This window comes from Rhinatrema bivittatum, chromosome 19 (genome assembly GCF_901001135.1).
Source record: "Rhinatrema bivittatum chromosome 19, aRhiBiv1.1, whole genome shotgun sequence".
Taxonomy (NCBI): Eukaryota; Metazoa; Chordata; class Amphibia; order Gymnophiona; family Rhinatrematidae; genus Rhinatrema; species Rhinatrema bivittatum.
Window position 1 is genome coordinate 14,510,008 of NC_042633.1, and position 25,592 is coordinate 14,535,599.

Consider the following 25,592-nt stretch of genomic DNA (forward strand, 5'->3'; position numbering starts at 1 on the left):
TGGTGCATTCCTCAGGGGTGTCCCCCTGAGATGACGTCACGCTGCCCGGATATTTAAGCCTACAGTTTATTGCTAGCCGTTGAGTTAGCAAGGGGATTCTTACGGATGGGATTCGCTCTGTGTACCCAGGTACTCTGCCTTTCCAACTTCTATTGGGCTCTTTCTGCTAACGGGGTACTCGCTCCTCGAGGGCCCATGTTCCCTGACCCGTTGCCTGCATCTATCTCCTCTTCTACTTGGAAGAATTCGCTACAGACACCATCAGTGAGTACTAGGGATGTGAATCGTTTTTTGACGATTTAAAAAAATCGTCAGATATTTTTTAAATCATCGAAAATCGTTAGAGTCACGATCCAAAAGAAATTCCCCCGATTTATCGTGAAAAATCGTAAATCGGGGGAGGGCGGGAAAACCGGCACACCAAAACAACCCCTAAACCCACCCCAACCCTTTAAAACGAATACCTTACCATCCCCCACCCTCCCGAATCCCCCCAAAATGTTTTAAATTACCTGGTGGTCCAGTGGGGGGGGGGGGGGGTGTCCCGGTGCAATCTTCCGCTCTCGGGCCATCGGCGCCATTTTGGCTGCCACTAATAAAAATGGCGCCGAAGGCCCGATAAAAAAAAAACCCCACCCGACCCTTTAAACTGACCCCCTTAGCCGCCCCCACCCTCCCGAACCCCCCCCCCCCCCCCAAAAAAAACCTTTTAAAATTACCTGGTGGTCCAGTGGGGGCGCGGGGAGCGATCTCCCACTCTCGGGCCATTGGCTGCCACTAATAAAAATGGCGCAGATGACTCTTTGCCCTTACCATGTGACAGGGTATCTGTGCCATTGGCCTGCCCCTTTCGCATGGTAGGAGCACTGGATGGCCGCTGGATGAACTAGTGGCTTTGGCTACTAGAATTGACCACCGGCTTCATGATAAGGTGAAAGAACTCAAGCCTAGTAAAGGACCGATTCTGAAGGAGGTTCTTGCTAAACCTGCACTTCGGATGGTTCCAGCAATATCTGCTGCCGCAAATTGGCCGCAGTCACCTGATTTCAAAAGAGAGAAGTCTTCGGAAGAGGCATGACCTGGTTATGTACTGTGGACAAACTGGTCACGATGCCCCAACATGCTCAATTTGTCTGGAAAACGGACGGGCCTAAGTCCTGCGGGAGGACTGTTCTTAGGCCTTACTATGCCCTCTCCTCCGCTTTCTCTCCAAGTCTTCCTGATCTGCGGAGCGTCCGAAATTCAAACTCTTGCCCTGGTGGATTCAGGGGCAGGAGGCAACTTTATACTTCGATGCCTAGTGGAACATTTGAGGATTCCCCTCGTCACTTTGAAGGTTCCACTGCTCTTATCATCTATCCATGGAGAGCCTTTGCTAGGTGACGTGACCTGTCGCACCGAACCGGTGACCCTTTGCACCTGAGCCCTCCATACTGAGTCAATTCCCTTCTTTGTGTTAGAGAAGGCCATGCACCCTATCATTCTGGGGTTACCCTGGTTGCAGTTGCATAAGCCTAAATTCGACTGGGCCAACTTGGAACTCTCCCACTGGGGCCCAGGTTGTCAGGGCAATTGCCTTAAGGCGGTTTCTCCTGTCCTCTGCATGCCTACAACTCCAGTGATGTCAGGACTGCCGCCTCAATACGCAACATTCTGTGATGTGTTCTCCAAAGAAGTTCCTGACATCCTTCCTCCACATAGATCTTACAACTGTGCCATAAGGCTGAAACCTAATACTGAACCTCCTAAAGGATGTGTCTATCCACTGTAACAGAGAATAAGGATATGTCCGAGTAGATCGAGGAGAATTTACAGAAAGAATTCATTAGATCATCAAAGTCTCCAGCTGGCGCAGGCTTGTTCTTTGTGGGGAAGAAGGATGGTACCTTACATCCTTGTATCGACTATCAAGGTCTGAACGAGATCACAATCAAAGACCGATATCCCCTGCCTTTAATCTCAGAGCTGTTCGACCGACTTCAAGGTGCCAAGATATTCTCGAAACTTGACCTGAATGGAGCCTATAACTTAGTTCGCATTCGCAGTGGCGATGAATGGAAAACAGCCTTCAACACTTGAGATGGTCATTTTGAGTACTTAGTAATGCCCTTCGGCCTGTGCAACGCACCCGCCGTGTTCCAGAACATGATGAACGACATCTTGCAGGACCTGTTGTTCAAGAGTGTCGTAGTGTACCTAGATGGCATCCTGATATTTTCTCAGGACTTGTCAACTCATCTAGAGGACGTCAAACAAGTACTATGAAGACTTCGAGAACATCGGCTCTACGCCAAGCTATCCAAGTGCGAATTCCATAAGGACTCTGTGCCTTTTCTTGCTATATTGTGTCTAAAGATGGCTTCCAGATGGATCCTCAAAAATTAGATAGTATTAAAAATTGGTCCCAACCTACCAGCCTGAAGGCCCTGAGATGAATTTTGGGGTTTACTAATTACTATAGAAGCTTTATAAAGAATTATTCTTCTTTAACTGTGCCCTTAACTGCAATGACCCGAAAAGGGGCCAACACTTCTAAATGGTCTGCGGAGGCCATTTCTGCGTTCGAAGATTTAAAGACTGCCTTTTCCACCGAACCATGCCTGCATCATCCAGACCCTGACAAGCCATTCATCGTGGAGGTCGATGCTTCTGATGTCGGTGTGGGGGCTGTATTGAGCCAAACCGGAGACTCCAAATCCTTACGTCCCTGCTCCTTCTTCTCGAGACATTTCTCTCCGGCAGAGAAGAAATATGGGATGGGAGATAAAGAGCTCCTGGCTATTAAGTTGGCATTCAAGGAATGGTGGCCTTGGCTCGAAGACGCTCAACATCAAATTACTGTGTTTACGGACCATAAGAATCTAGAGTATCTCTGCCATGTGAAACGTCTTAACCATAGACAAGCCAGATGGTCCTTATTTTTTAACCGTTTTGACTTCGTGCTCAAATATCACCCCGGAGACAAGAATACCAGAGTTGATGCCCTGTCACGCTCCTTTCTCTCGGAGGATGTTCCAGAAGAACCTCAGCATATTATCGACCCGAAGAAAGTCATTTTGGCGGCTACTCATACTGTGCCTGCTGGTAAAACCATCGTGCCTAAACACCTCAGGAAGAAAGTGCTCTATTGGGAACATGATTCCAAGCTGGCTGGCCATCCTGGTCAATGCCATACCCTGCTGAAGCTACAGAAGTATTATTGGTGGCCAACTATCAAGGAAGACACATTCTCCTACGGAGCATCTTGTGCCAACTGCGCCAAGCACAAACCTACTTCTGGCCAACCATGGGGATTGCTGCAACCGCTTCCAGCTCCAGAACAGCTCTGGACACATATCACAACTGACTTTGTAGTTGATCTACCCCTCTCTGGAGGTATGAATACCATTTGGGTCAAAATCGACCGTTTCAGCAAGATGGCCAATTTTGTGGCGCTGTCTGGCTTACCTTCAGCCTTGGAGCTTGCGAAGCTCTTCATAACCCACATCTTTCGCCTTCACAGCCTACCGAAGCACATAGTCTCGGATCGAGGATCACAGTTCACTGCAAGATTCTGGAAGGCTTTGTGCAAGCTTTTCAACATCTCTCTAGATCAGCGGTTCTCAACCAGTGTGTCGCGACACACCAGTGTGTCGCCAAGCACCGGCTGGTGTGTTGCGTGCTCCCGGTCTATCCCGCTGCTCTTTCTTCCCTGCTGCCGTTGCCGCCGGGCTATCAGCACGTTCAAGCCCAGTGGGAACGACAGCAGTGCTAAAAGAAGCTGTGGCACCCGTGGCTGGCCTTTTCTTCTTCCCGTGCCTGCATCCCCTCCCCCCCCCCCCCCCGGACCCAGAACAGGAAGTGCGCGGGAAGAAGAAAGAGCCATGCCGCGTGACAAAGTAGCAGCGGCACTGCAGCATCGGCCCCCGAGCAATTGAAGCAGCCGGTAATCGAGAAAGGAGACAGCAGCATGAGCCTCCCGCGGTCGATGGAATTCTTCCTTCTTGGCCTGCGGGGGCTGGAGGAGGAGGCTGCTGCAGCTACCATTTGTGCTTGGGGAGGGGGGGGGAGAGAGGAAGTGAGTGAGAGAAAGAGAGAGAAGCAGCCAGCCAGCCAGTGTGTGAGAGAATGTGTGTGTGATTGAGAGCCTGTGTGTAAGTGAGAGAATGTATTTGATCGAGAGCATGTGTGTGATTGAGAGAAACTGGTCAGAGAGATGATGTATGTGTATATGTCAGAGGCAATGAAAGTGACTGCTCAAGGAGATGACTGATGTGTATGTGAGAGTGTGAGACAGTCAGGGATGTGACTGATGTGTGTGTGTGTGTGTGTGAGAGAGAAAAAGCATGGAAGTGAGAAATCTGAGTATGTGAGAAAGCATGGGAGTAAGAAGCCTGGTGTTGTGGGGGTGTATGTGAAAGAAAGCATGGGAGTGAGAAGCCTGATTATGTGAGAGAGAGCATGGGAGTGGGAAGCCTGTGTGTGTGTGCATGTATGAGAGAGAGACTGGTTGGTAAGGTGATGGTGTGACTGGTGTGTATGTGAATGTGAGAGAGAGAGAATGTGATTCAGGGAATGAGAAGCCTGTGCACGTGGAGAGCAAGCATGGAAATGAGAGACAGACTGGTGTGTGTGTGTTTGTTTGTGTGTGTGTGTGTGTGTGAGTGTGTGAGTGTAACAGAGAGAAAGTGATTATGGGAATGAGAAGCCTGTGCATGTGAAGAGAGTGAGCATGGGAGTGAGAACCTGGGTGTGTGTGAGACACAGCATGGGAGGGAGAAGCCTGTATATCTGAAAGAGAACATGGGAGTGGGAAGCCTGTGTGTGTGTGTGTATGCATGAGAGAGATCAGGTGACTGTGTGTGTGTGTGTGTGTGTGAGAGAGAGAGAGAGAGAAAGTGATTATGGGAATGAGAAGCCTGTGCATGTGAAGAGTGAGCATGGGAGTGAGAAACCTGGGTGTGAGCGAGACACAGCATGGGAGTGAGAAGCCTGTATATCTGAAAGAGAACATGGGAGTGGGAAGCCTGTGTGTTTGTGTGTATGCATGAGAGAGATCAGATGACTGGTGTGTGTTTGTGTGTATGTGAGAGAGAGAAAGAAAGTGATTATGGGAATGAGAAGCCTGTGCACGTGAAGAGTGAGCATGGGAGTGAGAAACCTGTGTGTGTGTGAGACACAGCATGGGAGTGAGAAGCCTGTATATCTGAAAGAGGACATGGGAGTGGGAAGCCTGTGTGTGTGTATGCATGAGAGAGATCAGGTGACTGGTGTGTGTGTTTGTGTATGTGTGTGAGAGAAAGAAAGTAATTATGGGAATGAGAAGCCTGTGCATGTGGAGAGAACAAGCATGGGAGTGAGAGACTGGTGAGTGTGTGTGAGAAAGAGAAAGTGATTATGAGCGTGAGAAGCCCATATATGTAAGTGGAACACGGGAGTGGGAAGCCTGTGTATGTGTATGGCATGAGAGAAACTGTTCAGGAAGGTGACTGGTGTGTTTGTCAAAGACTGTTTGGGAGATGATTGGTGTGTGAGAGACAGAAACTGGTCATGGGGGCATGACTGATATGGTGTGTGTGTGAGAGATATGGGCCCTAAGGAAGAGGACCATGAGTATAGAGCTTAGCCACTACTGCTGCTTCTGGTGTGTGCTACAACCTGCATGGAAGAGGAGTAGGAGAGCTGCTGGAGGGGGTAAGTAAAGGTGGCTTTTTAAGTTTATTTTTCTTGATTGACTGCCATTTTAATTATTTAATATTATGTGATGTGTCTGCTTTTTTTTAAAATATTTTATTGGTGTTTGGAGAATTTTTAATAGTTTTTATGAGTTTTTAATTGTTGGATGTTATTCTGTTCATAGTTGTTGTGAAACATTTATTCTGCTTATTAGTATAGTTTTACAATTATTTCTGTGTGGGGATCTATAGCTGCTTGCTAGTTCTGTTTTCCTAATAAGAGGTGTATTGGTTTTTAGGACCTGATTTAATATTTGTAGTGTTGCCTTTTCATTGATAGGGTTGCTCCTGTTTGAGTGTATTCCATAATACAGGTGTAACTGTGTGCGGATTAGTTTATGTGCATTACTACAGATCCTAGGAGTATGTTAGGTCGGTTCTGTGTCTGTTACTGAGATATTTTACTAGCATGTAAGCGTTTGTATCAGTCTTATTTGTTGTGTTTTCTCAAGAGGACATGCATCTGTGGTAAACTGCTGTCTTTTCATAAGTAGGGCTATTGAGCCTGGAAGTAGAAGGAGTTTGAGTTGCTGTTACTGAGATGACACCAGAACCAGAATATCTTTTTTGTAGGGTGAGTTGTATGGGGAATGTCATAATTCTGCTTTACATCCATTATTGTGGGTCAGGGGGGTTCCCGTGGATGCAAACTGTACTTTTACATCTAGCCCTGTGACGATCATGGGTCAGTGTGTCACGCATGTGAAAACCATCTGTCAGGTGTGTCCCGACAGAAAAAAGGTTGAGAACCACTGCTCTAGATTATACATCAGCCTATCATCCTCAATCAAATGGCCAAACAGAACGGATGAATAGGACCCTGAAACAGTTAATTCGTGCCTATGTGAGTTGCCGTCAGAATAACTGGGCCGAACTGTTACCATAGGCTGAATTCACCAATAATTCTCATCTAGCATCATCCACTGGATCAACACCTTTTGAAGTGGTATATGGATGTTCACTATCACTGCCACTTCCACTGAAGCTCTCAGTGACGTCCCCAGCAGCTCAATCCACTGCTGATGATATTCATCAATTATGGACTCAGAAGAAAGAAATGTTACTCAAAGCGAGTGATTGAGCCAAAAGGATTTATGACGCTCACCATTCCAAAGTGCCTGTCTTTCAACCTGGTGACAAAGTCTGGCTATCCACTAAGCACCTTAGACTGAAGTTACCCTCCATTCGATTTGCTCCTTGCTATGTTGGACCATTTCCAATCCTCCGATGTCTTGGCAACATCACTTACAGTATGAAGCTACCACCTGGATTAAGCATCCACAACGCTTTCCATGTTTCACTTTTGAAACCACTCATTCTCAGTGAGCTCTCTTCCAAGTCTCAGGAACCATCTCTCATCAATGCAGAAGATGACCTAGAATACAAGGTCGAAGCCATCCTTGATGTCCAAAGATGAGGCTAGACTTGGGAATACCTTCTTTCATGGGAAGGTTTTGGCCCCGAAGAAAATTCTTGGGAGCCTCTGGCTAATATCCTTGACAAAGAGATGCTCCATCAGTTTCATCTCTCGCATCCCTGGAAACCAAAACCTGGTACCCGCAGAGGAGACCGCCCTTTGAAGGGGGATACTGTTGAGACTGTCACTTCCCGATCGCTTCACTCCGCCTACCTTTCCTTTTTTGTGGTTCCTCCTGCTCTTCACGGACGCCTGGCTGCCGCAGCGTCCACCTGCCATCCTCTCCGGCATCACCGAACCGGCATGGGTGCTGCCTCCCGCCATGTTCTAAAGGTACCTTAGGGTGCGCACGCTGGGCGGCCCTCATTCTTATTTCCTCATTGGCGCATTCCTCAGGGGCGTCCCCCTGTGATGATGTCATGCTGCCCAGATATTTAAGCCTACAGTTTATTGCTAGCCGTTGAGTTAGCAAAGGGATTCTTATGGATGGGATTCACTCTCCGAACCCAGCTACTCTGCCTTTCCAACTTCTATTGGACTCTTTCTGCTAACGGGGTACCCGCTCCTCAGAGGCCTCTTTTGCTTCTTTCAGGTCGCTATCAGGTAACCAGTACTCGCTTCTCGAGGGCCCAAGTTCCCTGACCCGCTGCCTGCATCTATCTCCTCTTCTACTTGGAAGAATTCTCTACAGACACCATCAGTGAGTACTACTATCATCCACTTCTCAGAGCTGTCTCCTGGAACCAGGTACTTGCTCCTCGAGGGCCTGCCTCCATTCCAGGACCAGTGCTATCTCCTACGTGGAACCGCTGTGTGAGTACTTTGCCAATGAGTCTCTCGGCTCCCAGGGATCTGGTACTCGCTCTTCAAGGGCCAGCTCTCCCTATCTCAGGGCTTCTCCATACTTGGGACTCTGTGAATGTTCTATTGTACTCACTTTCTCAATTCTCTCCACTACAGCACTGCTACCGGAGGAACCGCTGTTCCAGCACCTGGGGAATCCTAGCCCAGCCGGGCTACATCTTCTACTCACTACTGCCACCTCTGGTGGCTTCTCAAACTGTCTAAATAAAGAACTATCTGTGTTTGTGTGTCCAGAGCTGAGCCTGACCTGTGGCCCCTCACGGGACGTCCCCCGTGGGCGTGGTCAGCTGCCACAGTGTCTAAGGGTCCACCCAAATCTCATTAATTATAACAATCTTCTGTGGTTTGATCTAGAATTTGAATGCTGGCACAGAATGTGATTGTTAAACAAGAATATGAACAATGATTTTGTAAACCGTTGTGATCTTATTCTGGAACGATGGTATATAAAAAGCCTAAATAAATAGATAAATAAAGGAGAAATGAGCAAGATGATCAGATTTGCAGATGGACAGAAAACTATTCACAAGTAGTTAAATCACACACAAGCTGTGAGAGGAATTGCAGGAGGAATCTGTGAGACTGGGGACATGAAATTTAAAGTGAGCAAATAAAAAGTGAAGCAAATGGGATGATGTAATCCTAACCATGCGTACAAAGTGCTGGCATAATGGACTTCTCCTCCAAGATAAGTTCTTGGAAGAGAAGTCCATTAAGTGCTATTAGTCAAGTTTACTTAAGGAATAGCCACAGCTATTAATTGCATCAGTAGCATGGGATCTTCTTGGTGTTTGGGTAATTGCCAGGTTCTTGTGGCCTGGTTTGGCCTCTGTTGGAAACAGGATGCTGGGCTTGATGGACCCTTGGTCTGACCCAGCATGGCAATTTCTTATGTTCTTATATTAGGAGTTACTACCTGGGAAAAGGATCTTTGGGGTTTAGTGTGGACCAAATATTAAAATCTATAGCTCAGTGCATGTGGACAGCCAGAAAGGAACTGGAAGTGAGAGAATAGAAAAGGAAACTGGGAATGCAATGAGGCCCTCTGCATTGCTCCCTGCTGTGACTGCACCTTGATTATCCTGAGCATCTCTGAAGGACATTTCCATAAACTTTTAGCCAGAGAGGCTTTGCTGGGGAGAGCAACATGAAACAGGCTTTTCAAATCTGGATTAACCAGGAACTTCCAGGTGATCTGGACTGGCCAGTGCTGGGAAACAGGATGCAGGGCTTGATGGACCTGGTTCTGACCCAACATGGCATTTCTTATCTCCTAATTCCTTAACCTGAGGAGAAGGTGCAGGTCTCCTTTGCACCCCCCTCATGCTGATTCCAGACTATGGACACTGGCAGGTCTCCTTTTAACACTGCACACTCATGAAACAGTAATGTCCCTTAAATCTACTTTTCAAAGTTTTGTTCCTTTGTTTATCAATCACATCTTCTCCCCCCAGGGCCTGTGACAATCATAAAGCAATTAGCAATTATCCCATCATGGAAATTGTTCCTAGTGATGGGGAATAAATGAAAGTTATAAGAGGGTAGTCAGCAGCAGCTGCATCAGACCCTGTGTGTGAGAGCTCCAGCTTTGCTCTGAAGGACGTCCGATGGCAGTGAGTAAGATTTTAAAATATTTCTTTAAGATAACGTATGAGAATCTGTCACTAAGCTGAAAGATAGCACAGAACAGAAAACTGCAGGATGGGATTTAAGTATCAGGCTCAGATACAAATGGAGCCACTGGAAAACCTGGGGCAAAAAAAACCCACTGTGGGCAGAAAGTTATTCTTGTTGATTTTTTCTCCTTCCAGAAGCTGCAGTCAAGAGCTAAGGAAATGGAAATGGGGATTTTTAGGCTTTTTTTTTTTCTCAATGCTTAATCTGGTCCACAGTCTTTCAGGGAATGGAAAGAACAATCTTCTTCACCAGAGATTTGTGTATTAGAGGTTTTGCAGAAAAATCAGTTTCCGATGTTTGTTCTACCTGCTTACCCTCCCCCTGCTACTCCCCCCCCCCCCCCGAAGTATCTCCTGGGTTTCCTGTTCTTGCCTCAGTATCCCTGCCCCAGTATCACTGCAATTTGCCCCTACTTTTATCCTTCCTGCCCCTCTCTCTCCCCTAAGTAGTTCCTCCTGTATCTCTGGTTATTGCCCCTATTTTTTCTCTCCCTGCTCCTCTCTCCCCTCAGCAGTTCCTGTATCTCTGGTTATTGCCCCTGCTTTTCCTCTCCTTGCCCCTCTATCTGACCCTCAGTAGTTCCTGTATCTCTGGTTGTTGCCCCTGCTTTTATCCTTCCTGCCCCTCTCCCTCTCCCCCCTCAGTAGAGATGTGAATCGTGTCCTCGATCGTCTTAACGATCGATTTCGGCTGGGAGGGGGAGGGAATCGTATTGTTGCCGTTTGGGTGTTTGAAGTATCGTGAAAATCGTGAGCCGGCACACTAAAACTCCCTAAAACCCACCCCCGACCCTTTAAATTAAATCCCCCACCCTCCCGAACCCCCCCCCCAAATGCCTTAAATTACCTGGGGGTCCAGCGGCGGTCCGGAATGGCAGCGGTCCGGAACAGCCTCCTGCAATTGAATTGTGTTGTCTTCAGCCGGCGCCATTTTTCAAAATGGCGGCGCAAAATGGCGGGGGCCATAGACGAACACGATTCGACTGCAGGAGGTCGTTCCGGACCCCTGCTGGACTTTTGGCAAGTCTTGTGGGGGTCAGGAGGCCCCCCCAAGCTGGCCAAAAGTCCCTGGGGGTCCAGCGGGGGTCCGGAAAACGATCTCCTGCCGCGAATCGTTTTCCGTACGGAAAATGGCGCCGGCAGGAGATCGACTGCAGGAGGTCGTTCAGCGGCGGTCCGGAACCCCCGCTGGACCCCCAGGGACTTTTGGCCAGCTTGGGGGGGGCCTCCTGACCCCCACAAGACTTGCCAAAAGTCCAGCGGGGGTCCGGAACGACCTCCTGCAGTCGAATCGTGTTCGTCTATGGCCCCCGCCATTTTGCGCCGCCATTTTGAAAAATGGCGCCGGCTGAAGACAACACAATTCAATTGCAGGAGGCCGTTCCAGACCGCCGCTGGACCCCAGGTAATTTAAGGCATTTGGGGGGGGTTCGGGAGGGTGGGGGATTTAATTTAAAGGGTCGGGGTGGGTTTTAGGGGGTTTTAGTGTGCCGGTTTTCCTGCCCTCACCCTTCCCCCGATTTACGATTTTTTGACAATAAATCGGGGGAATTGGTATTGTATCGTGGCCCTAAAGATTTTTGACGATTTAAAATATATCGGACGATATTTTAAATCGTCAAAAAACGATTCATATCCCTACCCCTCAGTAGTTCCTGTATCTCTGGTTATTGCCCCTGCTTTTCCTCTCCCTGACCCTCTCTCTCCCCTCAGTAGTTCCTGTATCTCTGGTTATTGCCCCTGCTTTTCTTCTCCCTGCCCCTCTCCCCCCCCCCCCCCCCTCAGTAGTTCCTGTATCTCTGGTTATTGCCCCTGCTTTTCCTCTCCCTGCCCCTCCCCCCCCTCAGTAGTTCCTGTATCTCTGGTTATTGCCCCTGCTTTTCTTCTCCCTGCCCCTCTCTCCCCCCTTATCAGTTCCTGTATCTCTGGTTATTGTCCCTGCTTTTCCTCTCCCTGCCCCCCTCTCTCCCCTCAGTAGTTCCTGTACCTCTAGATATTGCCCCTGTTTTTCCTCTCCCTGCCTCTCTCTCTCACCTCAGTAGTTCCTGTATCTCTGGATATTGCCTCTGCTTTTCCTCTTCCTGCCCCTCTCTCCCCCCTCAGTAGTTCCTGTTTCTCACAGGACAAGCAGGATGGTTGTCCTCACAAATGGGTGACATCGAGGATGGAGCCCAACCACGGAAAACTTCTGTCAAAGTTTCAGGAACTTTGACTGGCCCCTACTGGGCATGCCCAGCACGGCACTAACCCTGCAGCCAGCAGGGGTCTCCCTTCAGTCTTCTTTTTTCTGCGCAGCAGTAGCCACGCGGTAGAAGAGCTCTTAACCACGTTCCTGACAGGAATTTAGAATTCTTTATTCTGAAGAAAAATTTGCCCCTCAGGGGTCTCCCTTCGATAAATTTTTCGGTCCGCGGAACTTCAGTAAGTTTTTGCCGTCGTTTGGTCGACTACCGTCGAGTTTGGCCCTCGAGGCCCGTTGGCAGTCGACAGTCCCGCGGCTAAATGTTTTGGCCTATCGCCATGGCATCGGGGTTTCGTCTGTGTCCGGACTGTACCCGAACTATGTCAATCACAGACCCTCATAGAGTCTGTGTTTTGTGTTTAGGGAGTGAGCATGATGTTCTGACTTGCACCAAATGTGCCTTAATGACACCAAAGGGTCGCAAAGCCAGAATGGAGAAGATGGGGCTTCTCTTTCAAGCTCGTACCCCAATGCCATCGATTGCATCGACGTCATCGGAACCGGCACCGTCGAGGTCTCATCATCGACAACCCTTCGGTGACCGTCTGCCATCGATGACTTCACGGCCATCGACTCCCGTTCCTTCCCCTGATGATCGAGGGGATCGGAAAGAGAAACATTGCCATCGACGTCATAAGTCTCGGCCTGTCGAGGAATCGACGTCACCGACCACAGTACCGACCGAGCCTCCGCCAAAAAAGTCTCGATCAGAAGTGGCACCGTCCACTCCTGTTTCGCAGGCACCGAGGCAACCCTCACCCCCTCGGGGTTTGGGAGCCGCGACTCCACCGGTGACGGTGGTCCCTCCGGCTCAGCCTCAGCCTCCCTCTCCCGTCGAGCCGGGTCTCGTTACCCCTGGTCTCCGGGCAGGACTGGACCGGCTGGTCCAGGAGGCCATCGACAAGGCGATGCTACGGTTCCAGACCCCTCCGGCACCGACTCCGGCACCGAGAGTCGAACCGGTCACCGAGCCGATTGCAGCAGCACTGGTACCGCTGCTAAACCAGATGGAAGCGCTCATGACAGCCCTTCCACCGGCGATACCTGTGCCACTGACACCGGCAAGACCGCTGTCACCAACAGGTTTTTCATCAGGTGGAGAAACACCGTATCGAATTCCCCCTTCGGGAATTGTTCCATCGATGCCATGTCGTCCCTCGCCACCGATTTCTTCTTTGGGGGCGATACGCACCTCTGCTCCACCGAGGTTTCCGGTGCCGACACAGATTCCATCGAGACCGACGCCGGTTCCATCGATGCCCACACCGGCACCGATATCGGCACCGATTCCATCGAGGACTTTCTCGATGCCCCCGGTGATTCCACCCGATTTTTCGGAGCCTCAACCGGGGCCTTCAGGTATTCAGCCCCCTCGAGGTCCTGCAGGTCATCATCCAGATCCTTATGACACTTGGGGTGATGATACCTCTACTGACACCGATGGTTTGCCTTCACCACCCTCTCCTGCGGAAAGTAGAAAGCGTTCTCCCCCTGAGGACCTCTCTTTCATAAATTTTGTGAAGGAAATGTCAGAGTTGGTCCCCTTCCAACTTCAATCTGAACAAGATGACAGGCACCAGATGATGGAATTGCTCCAATTCCTGGATGCCCCTAAAGTCATCACTTCTATTCCCATTCATCAGGTTTTTCTAGACCTTCTTAAAAAGAATTGTGAATCTTCTGGATCTGTTTCCCCGGTCAACAAAAAAGCTGACTTTACATATCTTGTACAGTCAGCACCTGGTTTTCAAATACCTCAATTAGACCATCATTCTGTAGTCGTAGAATCAGCTCAAAAGAAAGCTAAACGACTAAAGCCACACTCTTCCATACCTCCATCTAAGGAAAACAAATTCCTAGATAGTATAGGTAGGAAGGTATATCAAGGAGCTATGCTGATTTCCAGAATAGCTTCTTATCAGCTCTACATGACTCAATATAATAGGGTCATCCTGAAACAGATGCAGGAATACTCAGATGCCTTGCCTGAACAGTTCCAGCCACAGCTTCAATCCCTCCTAAATAAAGGATTTGAAGCTGGGAAGCATGAAATAAGAACAGCTTATGACATCTTTGATGCTTCCACTAGAATTTCTGCCACGGCCATCTCAGCCAGACGTTGGGCTTGGCTTAAATCATCTGACTTTCGTCCAGAAGTTCAGGACAGGCTCTCTGATTTACCCTGCCTGGGGGATAATTTGTTTGGTGAGCAAATTCAACAAAATGTTGCTGAATTAAAGGATCATCATGAGACACTTAAACAGCTCTCATCCATTCCTCCTGACTTGCCTTCTAAACAGCCGTTTAGGAAGGACTCCAAAAAGTCTTTCTTTCGGCCACGAAAGTATTATCCCCCATCAACCAAGCCTAGGCCTGCACGGTCTTACCATAAGACTCAGCCTCGCCAGACTCGTAAACAAAAGCCTGCAGCAGCTCCACAACCTGGCCCTGCGGCGGGTTTTTGACTTTCATTTAGAGAGCAGTTGCCAAACCCCTCTTCCAGCTATACCAGTAGGGGGACGGCTGTGCCACTTTCTAAAAAGGTGGCATCAAATCACCACAGATCAATGGGTGATAGCAATCATTGCACAGGGTTACCACCTCAACTTCCTATCCTTCCCTGCCGACTCCCCACCTCTGCAGGCGTGGAGTCTTACCAATCACTCTGCTCTTTTAGAGCAGGAAGTTTCTCTTCTCCTACAATCAAACGCTATAGAACCCGTTCCTCCCTTACAACAAGGACTAGGGTTCTACTCCAGGTACTTCCTGATTCCAAAAAAGTCAGGGGGACTTCGTCCAATCCTAGACCTACGGGCTCTCAACAAGTACCTTTACAAGGAGAAATTCAAGATGGTAACCCTGGGCTCGCTGCTCCCTCTGCTGCAAAGAGGGGATTGGCTATGCTCTCTAGACCTGAAAGACGCATATACCCACATTGCGATCACACAATCTCATCGCAAATACCTGCGTTTTCTAGTAGGCCGAAACCACTACCAATACCGAGTACTACCTTTCGGCCTGGCATCCGCACCACGAGTCTTTACCAAATGCCTCGTGGTGGTGGCAGCATTCCTCAGGAAGGAAGGTGTCCACGTCTACCTCTACCTGGACGATTGGTTAATCAGGGCCCCAACCCAGCAAATGGCTCGGTCCTCCCTGACCCTAACAATTCAAACCTTGCTTTCTCTAGGATTTCTTGTCAATTACGAGAAATCCTACTTAGTCCCATCTCAGACCTTATCCTTCATTGGGGCAGACTTGGACACCTTACAAACAAAAGCCTTCCTCCCTCATCAACGGGCCAAAACCCTGGTGTCCCTAGCTCGCCAGCTGCAGTCTCAACACACAGCCACAGCTCGCCAATTCCTCATTCTGCTGGGACACATGGCCTCCTCAGTTCAAGTAACTCCCATGGCCCGTCTGGCCATGAGACTCACACAATGGACTCTAAGACTACAATGGACTCAAGCTCTTCAGCCTCTGTCCTCCATTGTTAAAATCACCGACGCACTCCGTCTGTCTCTTGCCTGGTGGACAAATCAATTCAACCTCCTACAGGGCTTGTCCTTTCTTCCACCAGATCCCCAGGTAATCCTCACACCGACGCTTCCAACATCGGGTGGGGAGCCCATCTACACAATCTACAAACTCAAGGATACTGGTCACTAGAGGAAGCCAAACACCAGATAAATTTCCTGGAGCTGCGAGCAATTCGCTATGCTCTCAGGACCTTTCAAGATTGCCTATCCAACCACGCAATCTTAATTCAAACAGACAACCAGGTGGCCATGTGGTACATAAACAAGCAGGGAGGCACAGGCTCCTTCCTTCTGTGTCAGGAAGCTGCGCAGATTTGGGCGGAAGCCCTCTCCCGATCCATGTACCTCAGGGCCACCTACCTCCCGAGAGTAGACAATGTATTGGCAGACCAGCTGAGCCGTGTCTTCCAACCACACGAGTGGTCACTCAATCCTTTGGTAGCGACCTCTCTATTTCACAAGTGGGGTTATCCCCACATAGACCTCTTTGCGTCCCCTCAGAACCACAAAGTGGACAATTACTGCTCTCTCATTCGGAGCCAGCACTCTCGGCCGAGGGATGCGTTCTCCCTCACGTGGACGACCGGTCTGCTCTATGCATTCCCTCTACTTCCTCTTCTGTCGAGGACTCTCGTGAAGCTGCGTCAGGACAGGGGAACTATGATCCTGATAGCACCGCACTGGCCACGCCAAGTGTGGTTTCCCATTCTCCAGGATCTCTCCATCCGCAGCCACATTCCTCTGGGACGGGACCCTCATCTGCTCACTCAAAACGACGGATGCCTCCTCCATCCTAACCTCCAAGCCTTGTCCCTGGCGGCATGGATGTTGAAAGGTTAGTCCTTCAGCCATTCAACCTTTCAGATTCAGTTTCTCGTGTCCTGATAGCTTCACGAAAGCCTTCCACAAGAAAATCTTACTCATACAAATGGAAAAGGTACACATCATGGTGCACTTCTCAGTCCCTTGATCCCCTTTCCTGTCCAATCTCTAAATTTTTGGACTATTTATGGCATCTATCAGAATCAGGTCTAAAGACCTCTTCCATTAGAATGCATGTCAGTGTGGTAGCCGCCTTCCATAAAGGTATCGGGGGTGTCCCTATCTCAGTACAACCCCTGGTAAAACGCTTTCTTAAAGGCTTGCTCCATTTGAAGCCACCTTTACGTCCTCCGGCCCCATCTTGGGACCTTAATCTGGTTCTTGGTCGCCTTATGAAAACACCTTTCGAACCTCTGCACTCCTGTGACCTAAAATATCTCACATGGAAAGTGTTATTCCTTTTGGCTATCACTTCAGCTCGCAGGGTTAGTGAATTACAGGCCCTAGTTACCTATCCGCCTTACACTAAACTCCTGCAGGACCGGGTGGTACTCCGCACTCACCCTAAATTTTTACCTAAGGTAGTTTCGGATTTTCACATTAATCAATCCATCATACTACCTATCTTCTTTCCCAGGCCCCACTCCAACTCCGGGGAACAGACTCTGCATACCCTAGACTGTAAACGAGCTCTAGCTTTTTATCTAGACCGTACAGTTTCTCATAGGAAGAGCACTCAATTATTCGTCTCTTTCCATCCTAACAAGTTAGGACAACCTGTGGGTAAGCAGGCTCTCTCCTCCTGGTTGGCGGACTGCATTTCTTTTTGCTATCAGCAAGCTAGCATTCCTTTCCAAGACCGTGTCACAGCACACTCTGTGAGGGCCATGGCGGCTTCAGTAGCACACCTTCGATCGGTGCCGCTTCCTGACATCTACAAAGCTGCAACCTGGAGTTCCCTCCATACCTTTGCAGCCCACTATTGTTTGGACAAAGCTGGAAGACAGGATTCCATCTTCGGCCAATCTGTCTTGCGTAACCTTTTTCCAACATGATGTACCAACACCCTTCCACCTGCCCGGTAGGGTGCGGATGCCCTCTCCCAAATTCCACCCCAGTTGTTGTGCCTGTTGCACGCCGTTGGGTACATTTGGTGCATGTTCGGACATCCTCAGCTCGGTACTCACCCATTTGTGAGGACAACCATCCTGCTTGTCCTGTGAGAAAGCAAATGTTGCTTACCTGATGTAACAGGTGTTCTCACAGGACAGCAGGATGTTAGTCCTCACGAAACCCGCCCACCACCCCGCGGTGTTGGGTTCATTTATTTTATTTTTCGGCACTGCCTGTAGCTTTAAAAACAAGACTGAAGGGAGACCCCTGCTGGCTGCAGGGTTAGTGCCGTGCTGGGCATGCCCAGTAGGGGCCAGTCAAAGTTCCTGAAACTTTGACAGACGTTTTCCGTGGTTGGGCTCCATCCTCGATGTCACCCATTTGTGAGGACTAACATCCTGCTGTCCTGTGAGAACACCTGTTACATCAGGTAAGCAACATTTGCTTTCTCTGATTATTGCCCCTGCTTTTCCTCTCCCTGCCCCTCTCTCCCCCCTCAGTAGTTCCTGTATCTCTGGATATTGCCCCTGCTTTCCCTCTCCCTGCTCCTCTCTCTCTCCCCTCAGTAGTTCCTGTATCTCTGGTTATTGCCCCTGCTTTTCCTCTCCCTGCCCCTCTCTCCCCTCAGTAGTTCCTGTATCTCTGGATATTGCCCCTGCTTTTCCTCTCCCTGCCCCTCTCGCCCCCTCAGTAGTTCCTGTATCTCTGGTTATTGCCCCTGCTTTCCCTCTCCCTGCCCCTCTCTCCCCCCTCAGTAGTTCCTGTATCTCTGGTTATTGCCCCTGCTTTTCCTCTCCCTGCCTCTCTCTCTCCCCTCAGTAGTTCCTGTATCTCTGGTTATTGCCCCTGCTTTTCCTCTCCCTGCCTCTCTCTCCCCTCAGTAGTTCCTGTATCTCTGGTTATTGCCCCTGCTTTTCCTCTCCCTGCCCCTCTCTCACCCCTCAGTAGTTCCTGTATCTCTGGTTATTGCCACTGCTTTTCCTCTCCCTGCCTCTCTCTCTCCCCCCTCAGTAGTTCCTGTATATCTGGTTATTGCCCCTGCTTTTCCTCTCCTTGCCCCTCTCTCCCCCCTCAGTAGTTCCTGTATCTCTGGTTATTGCCCCTGTCTTTCCTCTCCCTGCTCCTCTCTCCTTTGTTACCGGGCACTTCCCTTTGAAACCTCCTCTCTTGGTGAGGGGCAGATGTAAAACTCTCCACCTTAGGACAAAGTCCTTGCATTCTGGACTCCGAGCGGGTCCCGTACACCTCGGGCCAGATAATGTGGGCCCAGGCCCACTTGAGAGCCGCGCGGTCGGGGGGAGGGAAGAGGAGCGACGGAGCGCGGGGGGGTGAAGGGGAAGGTCGAAAGGCAGGCAGGTCGCGGGGAGGCCAGGGCAGGCGGGGGGGGGGGGGGAGGAGTTAAGGGGAAGCACGAGGGAAGGCAGGGATTGGCGACCATGGCGTGTTGCCATGGTCGCGGCGGCTCTGATTGGCCGGCTGGCCGTCGGGGTCGAGGGTAGTGCTAGGGCACGGGGGCGCGCACCGGAGAGCTCGGGGCGGCAGTGGTTAGGCAGCAGCGGAGCAAATCCCCGCTCACCCTCCCTTATGCTTGTTGTTGCAGCGGTGTGGGGGGGGGGGGGCTTGCGGAGGGCCCGAGCCTGAATAGTTTATTTGGTTGATTGTTAAATCAAGGTTTCAGCGGAAGACGGTGGTGACAACTGAGGGGGGCTGTTGTCAAAGGGGGATCTCCTTGCTAACGTGGCGGGAGATGGCCGACGGTACTCCTTGCAGGATGGCGGCGGGAGTCCGAACCCGGTGGGGGGGCGAGAGCCGGTTTGTTGAGCCGAAGGCTGGTGGTGACTATTCCTGCCGGGGGAGCGGGGGATGGTCAGAGGAGGGGGGAAGCTGAAACTGCTATTGTGAATATATTGTTAATATCTTGTTAATACGGTTAAATTGTATGTTGGGCTCGGGTCTCCAGGTTAATAAAGCTGCGGCCTTTATTTAGCCAAAGAAGGTGTAATGTGATTCTTGGGATGTGAATGGGAATGGGGAGTGAGTGAGGTCCTGGATGTCCATATTATGTTCACCCATGGACTTTACCCCGGCTCTCAAAGAGGAAGGATGTGTCTGTGCTTTCCTGCTGAACCTTGCCCTGGGTCACTGCTCCTGGGGACATTTGCACTGGCTTTTTGTGATTTATTTTCTGATCCTGCCCAAGACAAACCCTGGGATCACCTCCTGTAAATGATTCCAAAGGAACAAGTTTACTTTTAGCTGGACTGAGGGAGGGTAGTTTCCAGAGGACCAGTTTACCTCGAAAAATCATTCATTTCCCATATAAATTGCTTTGAACCCTGACCTCCCCATGTTTATAGTTTTTGATGGATGATTTCTGAAAAGCAGCTGTGGGGATGGAGTTTGTTCTTTTATTAGATTTTGATGCAGCTTTTAAGAAATTTCACTCCTGTTTTTTCATCTTGGGGAGAAATATTTATAAATCAGTCCCCTCAGTAAAGAAATCCTTCACAATAACTAAGACTATCCCTAAAACTAATCCTAGCCCTATCCCAAACCCTGACTCTGACCCTTATCTTAATCCTAACCTTGACCCTAACCTTCACTCTAACCCTAATCTTCTCCCTAACCCTATCCCAAAATCTGTCTTTAACCCTAACCCTGATTATGTCCCTAATGTAACTTTAATCCTAACCCTACCCAAAACCCCATTGACCGGATTTTAAAAAGGTTACACGCGTAAATGCAGCGGATTTACACGCATAACCGGTCTTACGCACACCGGGCCTATTTTCAAAAGGCCCGGCGACGCACGTAAAGCCCCTGGGCTTTACTAAAGGGGCGTTCGGGGGGGGGGCTAGAATACGGCTAGGGGGAGGAAAGGTTAGGGGAAGGGGTGGGAAGGTCAGGTTAGGGGGGAGGGAATGGGGGAAGGCAGCGTGGCTCAAGGTGCACAAGTTATAAAATCGGGTTTACATGTGTGGGCGCCTGGTAGCGCATGCACATGTACGTCCGTGCACACCTTTTAAAAATCTACCCCTATATATTCACATGATAATCTGTGTTATTTTCCACTCCACTCAAGGTAAAAGCTGAAGGAAAAACGGGTTGAGACCAGCACAGCTCGATGCAGGAAATTATGCTGATGTTACTAACTTATTTCCTGATACTGCCAGTCCCTGTTAATAAATCTACTAAAGTCAACTGTGGATTGAGCAGTGTGAATGTGACAGGATATATAAAGCAGGGGGACATCATTATAGGGGGGATCATCCCTGTTCACAATGCTAAAACCTACCCACCTATTCTCTTCAGTGAGGCCCCCAGGGTCCAGCCTTGCAATATGTAAGTGACAAATGTTTTCCCCCTGTGCTTTTTATTTCTCATTTCCATACTGTTCTACATATTTTCTAGAGATGTCATCGTGCAGTTCTTAAGGTTACCTCTCTATATTTCTACTCCCTTATTCATAAGAATATAAGACATGCCATGCAGAGGCAGACCAATGGTCCATCAAGCCCAGCATCCTGCCTTCAACAGTGGCCAGTCCAGGTCACCTGGAAAAACCCAACAGATCCTAATAGGAAGCAGCATTGTTGCTTATTCCCAGAAGCACAAAGTGGAGACCCCCAAGTCTATCTGACTATTTTTTAAGGATCTGTCCTCAATATATTTTGGTAACAAATTCCACAGTTAAATTGTTCTTTAACTTTAAAAAACTGCTTATTAAAATGTAATTTAAATCTATTACTTGCTGATTTTGAGGAATGTCCTCTAGAACAAAAGAACAGCCGAGCTAGTTCAGACCAAAGGTGCATCGAGCCCAGAATGGCTGTTCCCCAACAAAGGCCAATCCAGATCTCTAGGAAGTACCCAGCAGATCCCATAGAATAGAACCATTTCTTGTATCTCACCCCTGAGGGTAACCACTGACTATTCTCAAGTCTACCTGGCTAATAATTGCTAATTCCAGGAACTTTTCCAAACCCTTTTTAAAATCAGCTATGCTATGCCTTGACAATAATTGCCACAGCTTAATTGTGCAGGGGAAGTATCGTGGTGTGGTTGCACCATAGATCTATGTGGTGGCATTATGATCTCATTTTATTCTTCTTTCCTTTACAATAAATTTCTAACATTTGATTTGCTTTTTTGAATACCACCATGCAGTAAGCTGAGAATTTGAACATAATGTTGACAATGGCAGAGCACGACCCTTTTCCTGGTGGTGATTCCTAACACAGAACCCAGCATTGTGTATCTGCAGATAGAATTATTTTTTCCTATGTGAGTAACTTTGCATTTAATTTATCTGCCATTTAGATACTCAGTTCTCAAGTCTGGCAAGGTCCTTCTGTACTTCCTAACAGTCTGCTTTTGTTTGAACTACTTTGATTATTTTTGTGTCATTTGATGACCTTGTTCATTGCTCACTTTTTCAGATCGATTCTGAATTAAGTTAAATAATGCTGGTCCCAGTACAGATCCCTGAGGCGCTCCACTGTTTACCTCTTATTATCGGGAACACTGACCATTTAGTCCTGCTATTTGTTTCATATCATGTAACCCATTACCTATCCAGAGCAAAACCTCTCCTCTCAGTGCCTGACTTCACTTTCCTGAGGACTCCCTTGTAAGAGACTTTATCAAACACCTCCTGAAAATCCAGTCCTATATTGTTTGATAGAGTGCATAACTGTTCCCATAATCTTTAAGCTTCTATCTTATCCCCTCTCAGTTTTCCCTTCTTCATGCTGAAGAGCACTGGCCTGCTAAGCTTTTCCTCACAAGGGAGCTGTTCTATCCCCATTGGCATTGATTTTGCTTAAGGAAGTAATACATTTTTATAAACTAAATTAAACTATGTTTCTAGAATTGTATTTTTAACTTTGACAAAATATTGCTGATGAATTCCTGATTTCAGTTTGTCTATTAATCTATACTAGAACATTTTTTTCTTACAAATATGTGTTTTAAAATCTTTTTCTGGTTTTTTTTTTTTACTTTGTTAATTTTTTTAAAGGGATTTTAAAAGGAACCTGAATCTAAAGTTGTCTTTTCATTTCAACCACCCTACCATTCACCACTTACCCAAGATCTATTCTTCCTAAATAGTTGTTCCAAGGACTTAGGTCCAATATTGTTTACATAATAAATGACTGCTCCTTGGAGCAATTGCTTCAGGAACCAACAAGAGAGGGGGCTATTTTAGATCTTACTGGAATGCAGGATTTGGTGAGAGAGGTAACAGTGGTGCAACCACTTGGCAATAGTGATCATAACATGATTACTTTTCAATTAATGACTGGTAGGGCCAATAATTACATATGCAGTGCTAGTATTAAAATTTCAAAAGGGAAACTTTGATTAAAAAGAGGATGATAGAAAAAACAACTGAAAAGTGCAGCTATAATGGTTAAGAGTGTACAAAGGGCATGCACATTGTTTATAAATACCATCTTAGAAGCGCATTAAGAAAGGTGGAAAGAAGATCAAATGATTACCAGCTGAGTTAAAAGGAGAAGTGAAAAAGGCTATTTAGGCAAAAAAAAAAAAAACTTCCTTCAAAAATTGGAAGAAGGATCCATCTGAAGAAAATAGGAAAAAGCATAACCATTGGCAAGTTAAATGTTAAACATTGATTAGACATACTGAGAATTTCAAAAGAAACTGGTCATAGAGGCAAAAACTCATAGTAAAACCTTTTTTAATATATCCAAAGCAGGAAGTCTGCAAGAGAGTCAGTTGGACTGTTAGATAATTGAGGGATTAAAGGTGAAGTTAGGGAAGATAAATCCATTGTGGAAAGACTAAATGAATTCTTTGCTTCATTATTTACAAATGAAGATGGTGTGGAGATACCAGTTCCAGAAATAGTTTTCAAGGCTGATGATTCAGATGAACTAAACCAAACCATGGTGAACCTGGAAGATGTGGTAGGACAGATTGACAAACTAAAGAGAAGAAAGTCTACTGGACCAGATGGTATACACCTCAAGGTTCTGAAAGAATTAAAAAATGAAATTTCAGGCCTATTAAAATTAATTTGTAACCTATCAGTAAAATTGTCCATTGTACCTGAAGACTGGAAGGTGGCCAATATAGCCCTGATATTTAAAATGGGATCTATGGTGATCCAGGAAAGTATAAAACAGCAAGCCTGACCTCAGTGCTAGGAAAAATCATGGAAACAATTCTATTGAACAAAATCACATAAAATAGATATGGTTTAAAGCAACACAGCCAGCATGGATTTACCCAAGGGAAGTCTTTCCATATTTTTGAAGGGGGTTAAGAAATATGTGGTTTAACATGCACCAGTTAGAGTTTGCATTTGGATTATCAGAAGGCGTTTGACAAATGTCACCATGTAAGACTTCTAAGAAAATTAAAAAGTCATGGGATAGGAGACAATGTACTTCTGTGGATTGCAAACTGTTAAGAGATAGAAAACAGGGAGTAGGATTAAATGTTCAGTTTTCTCAGTGGATCTGTTCTGTGACCGAAGGGTGCAGATGGCACAAGTAATAAATCACTGAAAAATAGTGGGGTAGATTTTTAAAAAATGCGCGTTCGCGTACTTTTGTTGGTGCACCAGGCGCAAACAAAAGTACACTGGATTTTATAAGATACGCGCGTAGCCGCGCGTATCTTATAAAATCCTGGATCGGCGCACGCAAGGCTGCCGATTTTGGGTAGCCGGCGCGCGCCGAGCCGCGCAGCCTGCCTCCGTTCCCTCCGAGGCCGCTCCGAAATCGGAGCGGCCTCGGAGGGAACTCTCTTTCGCCCTCCCCTCACCTTTCCCTCCCTTCCTCTACCTAACCCACCCCCCCGGCCCTATCTAAACCCCCCCCCTACCTTTGTCCACGGATTTACGCCTCCCGGAGGGAGAAGTAAATCCACGCGCGCCAGCGGGCCGCTGGCGCGCCAAGACGCAACCCAGGGGCGGTTCCGGAGGGCGCGGCCACGCCCCCGGGCCAGCCCCCGAAACGCCGCGTCCCGCCCCCAAAACGCCGCGTCGATCGGCCCCGCCCCCGACACGCCCCCGACAAAAAACCCCGGGACTTTGATTACGCGAGTCCCGGGCCTCTGCGCGCGCCGGCAGGCCTATGGAAAATAGGCCTGCCGGCGCGCAAGGCCCTGCTCGCGTAAATCCGCCCGGATTTACACGAGCAGGGCTTTTAAAATCCACCCCAGTGGGTTTAATGTGAACCCCATTATATGGGAGGGAAGGAGGTTTACTACATCTCACCTCTTCCCCAATTGCCAGAGTAGTACTTAGTTTCCATCATCTTACCTGGGAGGGTTTCACATATTCTTGTTCATAAATTTCAGCCAGACTCAAATTGCTCTTTTCATGGCCCAAAGTGTATTGTATTCAAAGACATTCTCTTTGGGTTTGTCTTTGCGTGTTACATCATCCCAAGCCTGGTCTTTTTAATATATTTATAAATGAGCTGGAAAGGGAAGAGATGATGACACAAAATTATTCAGAGTAGTTAACTTACAAGCAAATAGTGATTGCAGCAGGATCTTGTAAGACTGGAAGAGTGGGCACCCAAATGGCAGTTGACGTGCAAGGTGATGCATATGGGGAAAAATAACCCACGCTGTAGTTACACGATGTTAGGTTTCATGTTAGAATCACCCAGGAAAAAGTTCAAGGGATCCTAATGGACAATTTATTTTATTTATTTAAGAACTTTTCTATACCGGTTTTCGTGGGTACATCATATCGGTTTACAGATAACTTAACGTATTACAGAGAACAAGGGTAGGGGAAACAAGGGAACGATAGAGGAACCAAAGAACAAGGGGGTGAGGAGGGGTAAAATGGAATAATAGGAGAAACTAATATGAACGAGGAAGCTAGAGGAAGGTAACATGGGTACAAGGGTACTAAAATACACGGGAAGAGGATTCAGACAAAAAGTGGCGTGACTAATAAATAACAGCTAGATAGTACAGGGGTAACAAGGCATAGGAAATACTGAAAAACGGGGCAAAAATATACTGAGATACAAGGCGTAAGAAATACTGAAATACAAGACGTAAAATATACTGAATGCATTGAAGTCGTCAGCTCAGTGTGCTGTGGCTGTTGCGATCCTGCCCACGAGGAGCGCGGGCAGGCTCTTACCTTCACGCAGCCAGTCGGGCCGCTGACGCTATCCTCTTCGCGGCGGGCCTGCCGCCGTCGCCGGGCTC